This window comes from Neovison vison, chromosome 1 (genome assembly GCF_020171115.1).
Source record: "Neovison vison isolate M4711 chromosome 1, ASM_NN_V1, whole genome shotgun sequence".
Taxonomy (NCBI): Eukaryota; Metazoa; Chordata; class Mammalia; order Carnivora; family Mustelidae; genus Neogale; species Neogale vison.
This window is the reverse complement of record NC_058091.1, coordinates 52347754-52363679: the sequence shown is the minus strand read 5'-3', so window position 1 is coordinate 52363679 and position 15926 is coordinate 52347754. Positions and strand designations below refer to the sequence as shown.

The 15926-nt window shown below is 39.5% G+C and overlaps 1 pseudogene; it reads right to left on the bottom strand.

The window, feature by feature from the left end:
- Nucleotides 1-430: 430 nt before the first annotated feature.
- LOC122898877 lies at nucleotides 431-1301 on the bottom strand (annotated as a pseudogene).
- Between the last annotated feature and the right edge of the window lie 14625 nt (nucleotides 1302-15926).

Below are 15926 nucleotides of genomic sequence, written 5' to 3'. Positions count from 1 at the left end.
CTTCTAACTAGACAAAGACATGGAGCAAAACTTTGCTTTTGACTGGATGATGAAAAGCCAGTCCTCTTGCAGGTAAAGGATAATTAAATGTGTTGGTGGAAGATCTTTCATTGAAAGCCATTTCTTGTTCTTCAGGAAAATGAGAATTGGGGATCATTTATTTAGGTTACTAGTATTTGAACTCAGCTGAGATTGACAAAAATTCCTTAACTATACTCTACACAGGTTCCTTTGAACTCTTCTACACAGGACCTGATCTTTTCTTTCCTTTTTTTTAAAATTTTAATCCTAGTATAGTTAATTTACAGTGTTATATTAGATTCAGGTATACAATATAGTAATTCAGCAATTCCACATATTAGTATTCATCAGTATAGCCGTGCTTTTTTTTTAATGGATCAGTTATTTAATCAGATTCTTCGTAAGAAATTTAGAACACCAATTTGTGAGGGCAAACTCCATTTCTGAGAGAAAACAGAGAGGAGGTAACCCTGAAGCTGAGGAACAGCTTTGATTTTTTGACAGAATTTGAAAATCCACAGATTTCTGATCAACCTTGTGCTACTCCATAATCTCATATTTCTCCTTGACCATTTCAAAGATCTCACCTTCCTGGTGTCTGGGTTTATACAGCTTCTCCTTCTTGACATGTTTGGGGATTTTCACATTGTTGATATCAATTTTTGGTGGAACTGGCAATGACAGATTTCTAGTGTGTTCTATGCAGAGGAACTCGATTGAGGGCCAGAAGTCCTATCACAAGTAGCAAGCCACTGCTCAGTTGCTTCAGGAAAACCACCCTCTTGTCTCTGTGGCACCCAGTGAGGATTATCAAAATGGTCTCAGGGGTAATGCTAGCTCAAAATTTCTCACGTGTTGACTGAAAGTTTTTTTGCTGTGGCTCAACAGCTTTTGAGGCACATCTTTAGTAGATAATATCTAGGCATTTTGTAAAGTTTAAACACTCAGATACCACCATTGTTGTCACCACCAAGTGGTTTTGTGACAGTAGCAAGAAACTTCTCCTTCCTTTTCTTTTCAACCCTGGATTTAACTGTTGAATACTTTCTCTTGTACATGGTCTTTCCTGAATACATAGCTAGTCATAACCAACAAGGATATTTGCCAATTCTGATTAGGATGGGTTTTTAGCTACAGTGGGGCTTCCCTTCTTTGGCATTTTGGCCTTGAGATTATCCTTCTTAACCTTGCCACCAGCGTCAGCCTTCTTGGCTTCAGGATTCTTCCTATTATTTTCTAGCTTCTCAGGTATTTCACCCACCATCTTAAAGATGGGAAAGAGAACTAAAAACTGTACTCTTAATCCCCTTCACTTATTTCACCCATTTCTCTGCCTACCTCCCCTTTGGTAACCAACAGTTTGTTCTCTATAGTTAAGAGTTTGTTTTTTGGTTTCTCTCTCTCTCTCTCTCTTTTTTTCTTTTGTTTGTTTTGTTTCTTAAATTCCACGTATGAGTGAAATCATGTGTCTTTTTCTGTCTGACTTATTTTGCATTATACTATCTAGCTCCATCTATGTTGTTGCAAATGGCAAGATTTCACTGTTTTTTTTTTAATGGCTGAATAATATTCCAGTGTGTGTGTGTGTGTATGTGTGCATCACAGCTTCTTTATCCATTTATCCATTAGTGGATAATTGGGCTGTTTCCATAATTTAATTATTGTAAGTAATGCTGCAGTAAAATCAGGGTGCATATATCCTTATGAATTAGTGTTTTTGTATTCTTTGTGTGAACACCCAATAGTGATTACTGAAATATCATAAGATATTTCTATTTTTAATTTTTTGAAGAACCTCCATACTGTCTTCCACAATGGCTACCAGTTTGCATGCCCATCAACAGTGCATGACGGTTCCTTTTTCTCCACATCCTTGCCAACACTTGTTGAACACCCTGCTCTTGGCTATAGAGTCTTACTTTTTCTTGTTGTATTTAGAATTGAGCAGTCTCTCTTCCATACTGCAAAATTCCATTGCAGTTGTCCCTATACCTATTGTGCTAGGCGAGCGTGATTCCCTATACCTATTGTGATAGCTCCTGTTACTCTTTAACAAGTGTTGCAAATATTTTTTTTTCTTGAACAGATAAAAAATTTGATCATTAATCAGAGGTCAAATAGTTAATTTCTTGCTGTTTTAGATAATGGTATTGAGCCTTGAATTATTGTGTCCATTCAAAAGCAGAAACTGAATCAAGAAGGCTGGAGTGTTTTCATGAGGTTGGTAAGCAATGTGACATCTAAGTCCAGATCCATTAATGGAAAGACTAACATGCCAGAATAAGTAGTTTAGACTTCATTTTGTAATAGGGACTTAATCGTGGTCTTTCCAGAAATGTTACTGAAGGTTCTCACACCATGTATAAAACAGAATGTGAAGGAAGGAAAAGTGGAGGGAAATTCAGAGACTCTACCAGTGTTGCAGATAAAAAGTCATAAAGGCCTAAAGGAAGTTAGTGGTGGTGAGATTTAAGAAGTAATGAACGTTACAGCTGTTATGAAGGCTGAATGAATATTGACTACATGTTGGCAATCAAAAAAAGGGAAGTGCTAGCACTGTGAAAATGTTTTCAGCCTAAGGTGTCGGGGGGATGATGTCCCATGAAGGAGGAAATATACTAAGTTCAGTAAAAAAAAATGTAGGTTCAACTATAGTTGAAGATGTGGGGCTGAGTTTGAAAGATAAATAAGAGCTATAAACAGATATATAGAAATGATCAACATCCAGGTGTTACTTGAAGTCATGAGCCTGGGTGAAACTGGTAAGGGAGAAAACATGAAAGATTAAAAACAAAGCCATGAATCAGTCCTTGGGAAATAACTGTATTTGGGCTGGTGCCATGAGACAGAGTAGCCACCAACAAAGAAGAGAGATAGGGAATGGGAACGTAAGAGTCTGTAGTGAAAAACAGAAATGAGGATTTGATACAAGAAAGCTTCTGTCAAAATTGAGTGCTACAGAGAGAGATTAAAGTGAGAAAAAGCACCGAATTTGATGGGTAGGAGACCTTGGAAGCCTTGGGAGAGAGGTTTCAGTGGAGCCAATGAGAATGTATGTTGGATTTCAATAAATGGAGGGGAAAACATAGAGAGTTGCTAGTGTATTTTCCTTGCAAAGTTTGGCAGAGAAAGGAAGAAAACAGATAAAATTGTAGCTGGTGATGGAAGAGGTAAGGAAGGATTGTTGTTCTAGAAGAGGGCATGAATATGTTCATGAGCTGAGGGGAAGAATCCTATGAGAATGTGTAATTAGAGAAAGGAGAAGTGGGGAGATCATTCATGAGCTCATCCTCGCAGAAGGTGAGCCAGGTGGCATCAAGGGCAAAATGGAGGGATTGTTTTTTTTCCCTCTGAAATGTAAGGTAATAGAGAAGACTTGAGTCAGTCAGGGAAGTGTTTTTGTTTTTGTGTGTGGTGATCTCAAACTTCACGATGATGTGAGATAGATGTAAAATGGATTTTATGTTCTAATTTTATTCTTTATAAATATTCCTTAATCCACTAAGTGTTGTTACTAGAATGAACTAATAGTGGTACTATTTAATTACATAGTTATTAGTTATGGAGTGGAAGATTTCCCTCAATTTTTAAAATTTATTTATTTACTTATTTATTTTCAATTTTAATAAGTATATACATTCTTCAAAGTTTGTACATCAGAAATAACAAAATTAGTGGTAAAAAATGAAATGAAAGTAGATCAGTTTTAATATCATGTTTTTTGAGATTTCAGGATAACAAATTTGAATCACAAATTGTGATTATCATAGAAGCACGCTTAAATTAAGATGTTATCTTGGTTCCCTTGACCTGTCCTCATTTGCTAGAACTGTCTAGCAAATATCTCTCTGTCTCTCTGATATTTCTGAGTGTCTCTCTGATATTTCCCCTTAAATATCTGAAAGTCCTTTCAAAGTCAGCCTGTCCTTTGCTGAACTCACCGTTTTTTCCCAGTGTTGGCCAGCCTTCAAGCTGTTCCCTAATGATCCCTACTTCCTGGTATTCACCCACTTGTGTGGTCCCTTCTCACATTATACCAGGGTTGATCTGTGTGACCAGTACCATATGGCAGACTCAGTGGCATGTCCCTTCTGTTATTAGGTTAGAAAATTCTGCAGTTTCTATTTTGAAAGCTTTCTGTTGCTTATGCTTTCTCTTTTTTGGGTATCTTACTTGGGGCAAGTAAGCTGCCATGATGAGAGTAGTCCTGTGGAGAGGCTTCTGTTATATGGACCTGAAACCCCCAGACATCAACTAAGGAGGAACTAAGACCTGCCAATAATGACATAAGTAAGTTTTGAAGTGGATTCTTCAGTCACGGTAGATCCCTGAAATGACCGCAGACCTGACTGGTAGCTTGGTTGCAAGAAGTAGAAAACCTGTTCCAGTACTACCTAGTTAATTTGTTCACATATCTCTGAAACTCTGTGTCTCCTGTTTTAAGTTGCTGCCTTTCGGGGTAATTTGCTAAGAAGCAATAGAGAATAATACATCCCTGACCAGGTTCTCTTGGATTTCCAGTCTCGGTGAGTTGCACCTATCTTCTCCCTTCCACAAGCCAAGACCCTAAGAGTCTACCAGGATACTGCCTTCTCCCCTACTATGCTAATCAACTTTAAAGTTTTATTTAGAACCTATTGTGTACTAAGATACAAAAATGAACAAAAAAAGATATTTTTCTTCCTATAGAATTTACATTTTAGTGGGGGGATCAGACAATAAATAGTGAATAATAGAAATGTCTGGTGGTGGGATAAATGCAGGTGAATGGAAAGGTGAAGGTAGTTTATGGAGGACAGTCAGAGAAGGCAACTTTGGTAAAGTCATCTGAAGGAAGGGTCTGTGTGGATGCCATCCGAGGTGTGGTCTAGACAGTGGGCAGCATGAGTATAAAGGTCCTCAGAAAAGACTGTGTTTGCTATGTCGGAGGAAGAGCAAGGAGACTGTTGTGGCTGGATCAGAGAGGGTAAAGGAATATGGTAGGTATGGAAGGATATCATAGAGGTAGGGGTGACCTTGTAGATCCATGGAAATGATTTTGGATCTTACTTTACATTACTTGGAAAGCTGCTCGAATGGTTTGAGTACAGAAGTGACAAGATCAGAATTAGGTTTCAAACGATCACTATGGTTGTGCTGTTGAGAACAGATTTGTTGGGAGAGCTAGGAGTTGGAAGAAGAACAACAGGAAATGATGGTGATATAGATTAGAGTGGCAGAGTTGGAGGTGGTCTGACATGATCAAATTTTAGATTTATTTTGAAGTTTGCTTTGACAATGAGCTGATGGATTGGATGTGAGTATAAGAGAAAGTGGGGAACCACAGGTGTTGTCAGATGATGTTGAGATGCTCTAGTATACCTGAGGGAAGGGTTGTGTCAGTCTGTGTTGGTCCTCCCAATTATTATGTACCCAGTCCATCACCCCTCCCCACAACCCACACTTCATGACTTCTGTACCAAGTAATACCTCAGAACTCCTGAGTGAATTCTTCAGAATCCCCTCAAAAACAATTGCAGTGGTAAGAGTGGTCGGCAACTCTGATAATACTGATTTTTGAGGTAATGTTAAACCTCCTCCTATCCCAAGTTATAATTAGACATTATATTCTTTCTAATATACTATAAAATGAACTTTAATGTATAAATAGTGAGATGTATGGCAGCTTATAGTATTCAGCATTTTTCATAGATTCTTAACTTCTTACAACAATCTATGAAGTAGGAACTATTATTATGACAACTTCATGGTCAAGAAGATGGAGGGTTTGAAAGTTAGCTTGTCCATGTCCACACAGCTAAATAGTGAGGGTGAGAAATAACATGTAATTCCATCTGATTCCAAAGCCAACTGCTTTCCAGCAGAACTACATTCAAAAGCTACTTTGCCTCTTTAAAGGAGCATGTCTTTAACATAATCAGTTATATAGCAAGATTATGTCTATCTCACTTTCAAATACTTTTTCTTAAGTTACATATTTGAAGACTAAAATACTTAATTAGTTGACAAATATTAGCAATGATATGCTAACAGAGCCCCAGACAGATGATATCAGTGCTACCTATACACTAAATGACTTCAACACCCATAGTGACGGACTAATGACTGACTAATAAGAACTGACTGATAAAAATTGCTACTGTCTAAGTGTTTGTTCCCAAAGAATCTAATTTGCCTGGAGAACTGGTGTGGGACTTGTCACAGATGCCAATACTGAAATAGCTGCCCCATTTGTGAGTCACCAACACTGAGAATCCAGACTAATAGGTTAGTGTGACATTTCCAATTTGCCACTAATTCTCTAAATTGTTATGTTGTCTTAAGCTCAGGCTGGCATAATTTACATTATGAGCTATCAGAACTCAGTCACCCAGGTATTTTTATAGATAAAGCGAAGTTCAGAGGTCAAAATTAGAGAAATGTTTGTGCCTTTTTTTCTTAGATGTTTGATTTTTTCAACTATTTTAAAATTCACTACAGATGCTATTATATTATCCAAATAATGACAGTAATGCCAGTAATTCAATAGTCCATTTGCCTTCTTTTTGTTATAAAATGATGTTTAAGTACTTTAAGCTCCTTGGAAGAAAATCACTATTACTATGATGATGATGATTGCTACTTTGGTCACTTTTCTCCCTTTTTAGGATATTAAAAAAATGTCTGGGAAAGGGGAAATGTCTATTATTATTTCTTATATAACATCGCAAGAAATGTTACTTTTTAACAAAATGTTTGAAATCATTTTCTTTTTTTTAATTTTTATTTTTCTAAATTTTAATCCAATTAATATATAATGTATTATAATGTATTATTGGTTGTATTATTGTGATTCATCAGTCTTATATAATGCCCAGTTGAAATAACTTTCTGTCTCTAAAGAAATTAGAGACTTGTAGTGATAAGACTCCAGTCACCTTCTTTCTTCAGCAAACTGGCTGTTTTGTGTAAATTCTCATATTTTTCCAGTGTACTGAAGTGTCACATCCAGACACAAGATATTTTTTAAATAATCAACTTGGATATAATGAATTCTAATACTCTTTTTTCCCTTTAAAAATTATTTAAATTGTGTTAGTTAACACACAGTACAATATTCATTTCAGGAGTAGAATTCAGTGATTCATCACTCACATACAACACCCAGTGCTCATCACAAGTGCCCTTGTTAATACCCATCACTCATCTAGCCCATTCCCGCCTTCTAACCTCCCTCCATTAATCCTCAGTTTGTTCATTGAGTCACTTATGTCTTGTTTCCCTCTCTCCTTTTCTTCTTTTCCCTTCCTATACGTTCATCTGTTTTCTTTCTTAAATTCTACATATAAGTGAATCATATGATATCATTCTTATTCTGGGTCCAAGTGCTTGTTTCTCCACAAAGTAAAGATGGCAAACTCAGCCAAAAATGGCTAATGGGGCCACACCTCAATGTCCCAGGGTTTCCTCCCTTTGATTCCTCTCCTCTGAGTTGACAGAAATGGGAAGATTCCATTTAGTTGGTTCTGGGTTGCTTTCCATTACACTTTTCTCAAAGATGTTTTCTTATTGAACCTCTTTCCAGGAATGAGGTTTGACCAGTGGTTTTAAGGCATTCATCTTTTCCACAAGCTCCTAAAGAAGCTGAAATATAAAACCTACCTCTACACCTTTCCTTTCCCTTGAGTCAGCCAAAGAGGCCTGGAAGGGATGGGTGTTGATTTGTACTAAGGGAAGATTTAAATGGGAGGAAGGTAAAGAATAAAAGATGCAAAATATGAGGACTTTTCATGTATTCTTTTTTTTTATTACACTTCTGTTACAAAATTAAGATTTAGAAGACCAGATTCTTTCTAACTCAAAAAATGACTCTGAAGTCCCAGTGGAGTATCTTTTGTTTTATACGTCTATATAGCTCACACTTACATAACGTTTACTATGTGCCAGGAACTCTCTATTTGTTTTACATTATTGTAGTCCCCAGCCAACCTTATGTGGTGGATACTATTATCCTTCAGAAAGGAAAATGAAGCCAGGACTGACTGCATGGGCCTGCAACATATGTAGTTTCATAGGACCTCAGAGGGACCATGGGCTTGATTTAATGCTATATTGTCACTGTCTTGAAATTCTTAATTTTTGAACAAGAAGCATTGCATTTTCATTTTTCCTGGGCACAGGAAACAGATGGGCAAAAGCAGAACAGAGGGAAACAGTGTAAGAACTTACTGTGAAATTATGCCATGGTATGTGGGTGTGGCAAGGGAGGGACTGGAAGAATATATGGTGTCGCCCTCGACCCGCAAGGACGACAAGAAGCCCCGGTTCAGATGTATCTTCTCTCTCTTTATTTCCACTAGTCTACACACTTATATACGTTTACATGACCAATCAGTGAACAAGGTGACCAATAAGGGGCCAAACAATGGGGAGAGCCAATGAGAGTCCTGTTACTATGCTGATTAAATTTGAAACAGCCAATGACTATGTCCTCCTTTAGGTGGGCTTCACCAGAAAGTTTGGTGTTCACTTGCAGCGTATTTTGCTGGCAGTGAGCCAACACCATCTTGTAATGGCGGGGATTTTCCCGGCCGGAGGCGGTCCCCGGCATCTCCCCCTTTTTTGTTTTATGGCAGAGATCGTGCCTGTCTTAGGTTGTCAGTAGCAGAAAACATCCTTACCCGTCATCAGACACAAGATATCAATGATCTCTGTCCTGTCTTAGGTTGGTATGCTTCTCTACTGATCTTACCCATCTTTGACTACCGATCTAGCATGCTTAGCCATATCTGGGGAGATGTCCCAGCCTCTATTGACATAAGGGCTTGTACTATAGCTCGGCTCTGCTCTCGCTGCTGTGTTCTCCATTGGCGAACTTTTCTGAATAGAAGCAGAATGCCAATAAGAAGGAGGACAAGAAGACCAATTGTGTCAGCCCATTGTTTGGTAAACTGGAACATACTGCTGAATGTTTGAAATAGCTCTGGGAGGGAAGTTGGTTGCACACGCGTACTCATGTGAAATTTTGAAAATCGTCAGACCAAGCACCCTGCAAATACTGGGAGAGCTGTTGGGAAACATTCTGTATAGGCTATGGGAGTTACACAAATTGCCGGGAAGGGTGCTATACATCCCAGTTCCAACAGGGCCCCCAATATGTCCACTTGTTCTTGAACCAAATCCACTCTCTGGTTGACTATCAGGATTCCTGCTTGTAGATGTGCATTGATCTGAGTCTGTGTTTGAAGGACAGCCGCCGTTCCTTCTGCAAGGGTGTTCACAGCTTCCGCAGTGGGTCTAGTTGCAGCAAGCGAGACTGCTGCTGCCATGGCAGCTGCTGTAGATATAGCCAATGCTGTCACAATGGCGGCTGTGATACCAAAATCTCTCTTATTTCTGGATAGCACCACCGGTAACTTGTCCTCTGGAATGAAAACTGGGATAGGAACAGGAGTAGGGATACGCATAATCACAGCCAGCTTGAAGGCCGTGACATTCCAGCACTGGGAAAGATAGCAATTCTTAGTGCAATTCAACGTATCATTCAGCTTGCTAGCATTTGTTACGAGGAAAAGGAACGGTGGCGAGACGCATATGGGAGTGGGCTGATAAGTAATATTATTGGGACAAGACACATTAACTGTTGTCTCAAAGGTACCAAAGTCATTTTGTTTATAAGAACAGTTGAGGAATTTGCCACCATTTAACATGGGACACTGCTGAGATATCAGTACATGCTCCTAACAAGTTACAGACCTGCCATGCATCAAAGGGAGAGGAGGGAATATGAGAAAAGAATTAGTCACTGGTAAAGGATATAGCCATGCTTTAACCACTGCTCACAGCTCTCTGGCTTGAGTCTGCCGCAGGAGGTGTAGCATCCCCAGCGTTATCATCAGCATCTTCAGCATCATGACTGGTGTTCGGAGGCAAGGCTGCACGCATCAGCCGCTCTGGGATCCAAATTGGAGCCTCTTTTTCCTGTGGAAAAACACATACAGACCCCCTACTCCATACTAACACTGGATCTGGTCCATTCCACTTTCCTGTGAGGATGTCCTTCCAAAGTACTAAAGGCTTAGGGGGAGCAGCAGCAGCACTTGCATGTCTGTCTGCAGCTGATTTACCTGTTTTGTCCAACGTTAAAAAATTCAAAATAAAGAGAATGGTGTTGAGCTTATCTTTAGGGGACCTGAAGGTGTCCCCTATTCCCCCTTTTTGTTTATAAAGCGCATTTTTTATTGTAAGATGCGTGCGCTCCACAACACTCTGTCCTTGTGGGTTATAGGGTATTCCATGTATCAAGTGAATGTCAAGTTGTTGTAGGAAGGCTTTAAAGGGTTGTGAGGTGTAGGCTGGACCATTATCTGTCTTTAACTGGCGTGGCTTTCCCCATGCCGCGAAAGCCTGTAGGCAATGGGCGATAACATCTCTGGATTTTTCCCCCATATGCACTGAGGCGAAAATTATTCCAGAGCAGGTATCTACAGAGACATGAACATATCTTAACTTTCCAAATTCTGAAACATGTGTGACATCCATTTGCCATATATGATTAGGTAACAGACCCTTAGGATTAACCCCCAAAGACGGTGCAGGTAGTAAAGTCACGCAGTTTCTGCAGGAGACTACTATGTCCCGTGCCTGTGCTTTTGTTATGTTAAATTTGAGGCGAAGAGTTAAAGCATTCACATGGAACAGCTTATGATAATGTCTCGCCTGTGGCACCGGGTCCTCAATGGCAAAGGTTGATATGGCCCCGAGGCATTAATAGGTTTTACAGGGGCCAAACCCTGGATCACAGGTGGTCCCATTGAGGTATGTTTAGCAAGCCTTCATCTAGGAACCATGGAGCCGCCTTTTCCACTGTATTCAAAAAGGCCCGAGCAGTTTTTGCTTTTAGTGGAGTTCCATTGGCTTACAGCAGGTCTTCTAAAGACCCTTCTAACCGCACTTTAGATACTTCAGATCCCATTATGAACACACAGACAACAGACGCGGACGTTAAAGACACTAACTAACACACTGACTTTTTACGCACATATACTTCAGTCGACCTTTATTCCCCGCTTTACCGCGGAATAAAATCCTGGCTCTATGGCCGCCTGCTTCTTATTGCGGTCTTGTACAAGATTCCCACCACTTTAATCGTGGTCCCTTAACAAAATCCCGGCTCTATGGCCGCCCGCTTCTTATTGCGGTCTTGTACAAGATTCCCACCACTTTAATCGTGGTTCCTTCCCCGCTTACCTGCGGTTTTTCTCCTTGCAAGGCTTACTTACTCATTAACTATTCCCGGGTCTCAGCACCATTTGTCGCCCTCGACCCGCAAGGACGACAAGAAGCCCCGGTTCAGATGTATCTTCTCTCTCTTTATTTCCACTAGTCTACACACTTATATACGTTTACATGACCAATCAGTGAACAAGGTGACCAATAAGGGGCCAAACAATGGGGAGAGCCAATGAGAGTCCTGTTACTATGCTGATTAAATTTGAAACAGCCAATGACTATGTCCTCCTTTAGGTGGGCTTCACCAGAAAGTTTGGTGTTCACTTGCAGCGTATTTTGCTGGCAGTGAGCCAACACCATCTTGTAATGGCGGGGATTTTCCCGGCCGGAGGCGGTCCCCGACAATATGGTGTAGGGTTTGGATTTTACATTGTAGGTGATGATTGGGGACAGCAGGATTCAGTTATTGGAAGGGGAGGTGAACCATGAGAGACTATGGACTCTGAAAAACAAACAGTTATGAAAATAAAATGTGATAGTAGACTGCACATATTTCCTATACTAACATACTATATGTTATAGATCCACACTGTGAACTTCTACTAAACATTTGTTAATGACCATTTTACTGAACTCAAGAATAATATGAAAAGCATATGAGCAAAAAGCAATTATTGCTGCATCCTGAAAGGTAGTAGTTCATCTAAATGTGAAACACATAGAGCCATAACACTTAGGGTCTTTTTGGGGGCACAGAGGGGGTGGTTTTTTCTTTTGCATATTAGTTTGTTAGACTAAAAAGCAGAAAAAAATGGTTACCAAGTAAAAAATAATGGAAAGATATTGGAAATAAAATTATTCTCCCATGGGATCATGTTTATTTGATTTCAGTGAATTTAATAGTGTGTTCTTCATGGATTGAGATGAACATGCTTTTCTTAAGTGATTTCTATGTCTTTATATATTCTTTGTTGGTGCCTGGATCTCCCAAATTCATACCCTGATCTAGAGTGGGCTTCTGATTTGGAGACTCAAATATAAAACATCTCCACTAGGATGGCTCTCAGATAATCCTGTTGAACAAGTCCAAAACTATGTCCTTGACCTTCCTTTCCTGAAACTCTTCTTCCTCCAACTTAACTACTTTGGAACATGACAGCTCCTGTCACCCTTGCAGTTGCTCATACCAGTGAGTCATCCTTGTCACTCACTTCCTCCCTCTCTGCATCCAGTTTGTTACCAAATCTTTGACTCTTGCTTCATATCATCTATATTTCTTATTTCTGTTGCTGTCATTCCCAACTAAGCTGCCATCATTTCTCACCTTGATTATTGCACTGGCTTCTCTAAAGGTCTCCCTGCCTCTTTTCCTGCCCCCCTCAAGTTCTCCATATTGCCACCAGTAATCTTAGTTAAGACAAAACTTGGCTCATATCTGATCAAAACCATCCAGTGGTTTCCCAGTCTGATGACATCAAAACCCAAATTCCTTAGAAGGTTGAAGGAGTCTGTCCCCAGCCTGTCCTCAGTCTTATCTCTTATCTTTCCTCTGAGCTTACCAAGACAGCAGCTACACTTCCTTCCCTTGTCACAGTTCCAGAAATGTGGTCCTCGGCTTGGTTCTGCCTTGGGCCTGGGTACAGGCTGAGGTCTCTTCCTGAAAGCTTTTCTGTAAAGATCACCTAATTCCTTTTCATTGTTCAGAACTCAGAAGATACTACTTCTTTAGGGACGTTCTCCTTCAATAACTTCAATCTGAAATAGACCCCCTCACTATCTTCTAAGTGTTCTGTTCATTTGTTTAATGTCTTCTTCTCCAATAGATAATAAGCTTCATGAGGGTCAGGCCGTGTATTTGGTTTGTTTCTATCCTTTGGGCCTAGCACAATGCCTGATGCATATAGAAGTGTTCAGTAAATACTTAATAAATGAAATAACCACGGCCTTAATGTTGCCACTTGCATACTTTGTGTATTTTGTACCTTGACGTTTGTTTTTGGTGGACTCTCTTAAACATCCTCACCTTCCTTAAATGCTTTCTTTTTTTTTTTCTTGCTCCTACACTGGTCCTGCCCCCACAATATTCTGCTATTCATCTCTGGTGAACTGTTCGCAACTCAAGACCCGAAGGAGTGTTTCTACCAAAGTATCATCCACTGACAGTATGAGGGTGGGAGGTGAAGGGTGTGTGGGTGGGTGTATATGGAGCTCTGGGAACATGCCCTAGGTACTGACCACAAACATGGGATTTCTTTGCATCTCCTATTTTAAAGAAATTTTGCATCCTACTAATAGTTACTCCACATTTGTTTTTATTTTTAAAAAGTGCTTGGGGTCACTTCTACAGCTTGTATGTATTCCCCAGAAACTCTGATTAAGACATTTTTAGGCATTTTAAGCTTGGCTCAGTTTTCTAAATAGTTTCTTATAGCAGAGACCTCCTGAGCACTCTAAAAGGTATTCAAGTCCCTGCCCCTACCTTTCTGATTTTCTTGTTCTGGTTTGCTTGCCTTGTTTCTTTTATCCCTTCACCCAAATTCTGCTTCTGGGCTCCTATTTGCATTTTGGGTGGAAAAATTCTTTATTGTGCTGGGCTGTCTTGTAATTGTCCTCCCTACCTCTCCCCATGGTACAGAGAGGTTAGAATCCCTGGCCTCCACCTACTACCTGCTGAATGTACCCAGAGTCATTGTGACAAAGCCAACTTCCCACCATATATTCAAACACCCATTAGTAGGTTGTTCCTCTTCCATTTGAGGACCACTTCTCAGACTGTTCATGCCTTTTACGAAATCCAGAACCTTGATGATAGGTTTAGAGGTTAACAGCTTTTTTATCCATTCAAAACTCAGACAACTAATTATTAAATGTCTGCTGTGTGCGAGGCACAGTTCGAGTCAATGGAAATATAGCCAAGAATAGACTCACCACCTGAGAATTATTGTGTGGTTCTTTCTACCTACCAACTCGCTTATTTTTTGTTTGTTTTTGAACAAGTTTGCTCTCCTCAATGTATTGTTGAATAGTCTTCACTTAGTGTTCTGATGATTTCTAATTTAAATGTGGTAAGGACATTGACATTTAGCATAGATGAAAACATTGACCAAAATAATACCAAAAATTTAAAAACCAGAAAACATGAGTGATTGTTCCCTAATTGGCAAAACATTAGCAGAATGTTACAATTTAAGCATATTGTACATTTAAAAAGATTTTAGTGCTGAATAATTTTATAAGAATTCCTGCTATAATTTTACTTCTTTTTGACATAAGTAGTTCAGTTTGGCAGCAGTGATTTTATTTGCTTTATGTGATTATTTAATTTCTCTGGGTTTACTTACATTGTCGTGTCATTCTAACATACTATGTATTTATTCATGTGTAGTTGTACAATATTTGAAGAAGCTGCTGAATGCTATTAGAAGCAGCAGAGAGAGAGCCCCCAAATCTATTAAGTGAAGCAGCCCCGCAAGATGGGAAAAGGAGGGGTGCTGGGCTGGTAAGATACTATTCTGGTGAGAACAAGGGGCATGCATGTTTCCAAATAAAGTGACATGACCTATGAAAAATGAGTATCAACCTGAAGTATTAAAATCAGGTACCTCCTTCTTTCCTCCCTGTTAACATTCCCTGCAGACTTCAGAGTCTGTGGTGACTAGAAAATCAATGGGAATTTTTTATATCATTTTCTGTGTGTCAGCCACCATTTGAAATACTTTATATATGTTACTTTTTTTTTTTTTTTTGGATTTCATTTGATTATTTGACAGAGAGATAGAGAGAGCACAAGTAGGCAGATTGGCAGGCAGAGGAAGAGGGAGAAGCAGGCTCTCCATTGAGCAGGGAGCCCGATGTGGGGCTTGATCCCAGGACCCTGGGATCATGATCTGAGCAGAAGGCAGATGCTTAACGACTGAGCCACCCAGGCACCCCAGATACATTACTTTAATTTTCACAACTTGTAAAGTAGGGTTGTCATTACCACCACCACCACCACCACCACCACCATCATCATTGTCATCATCCTTATTTTCCACCTGAGGGTACTGGGGCACTGGGAGATTAAATGATAGGTAGTATCAGAGATGGACTCCAAACGGAGAGAGTGTGGCTCTAAGGTTTGGGTGTTTAGCTTTTTTTAAATTTTTTATTTTTTTTTTAATTTTTTTAAAATTTACTTTCTATTTATTTTCAGTATAACAGTATTCATTATTTTTGCACCACACCCAGTGCTCCATGCAATCCGTGCCCTCTATAATACCCACCACATGGTTCATCCAACCTCCCACCCCCTGTCCCTTCAAAACCCTCAGGTTGTTTTTCAGAGTCCATAGTCTCTAGTGGTTCACCTCCCCTTTCAATTTCCCTCAACTCGCTTCTCCTCTCCATCTCCCCATGTCCTCCATGTTATTTGTTATGCTGCACAGATAAGTGAAACCATATGATACTTGACTCTCTCTGCTTGACTTATTTCACTCAGCATAGCTTTTACACTGTACCACCTCTGGGGGTGAGGGGCGAACAATGTTGAGAGTGAAGTAACATAACACTCTCTTTATTGGTAAACTATGTGTTAGATGCTTAATATCAGGATGGGTAAAACTATGTGTTTTGGCATTATTTACATTGAAATTTGATCTTTTTAAAAATTTAATTATAATTAACTTATTTTAATTTTTTAAAAAGATTTATTT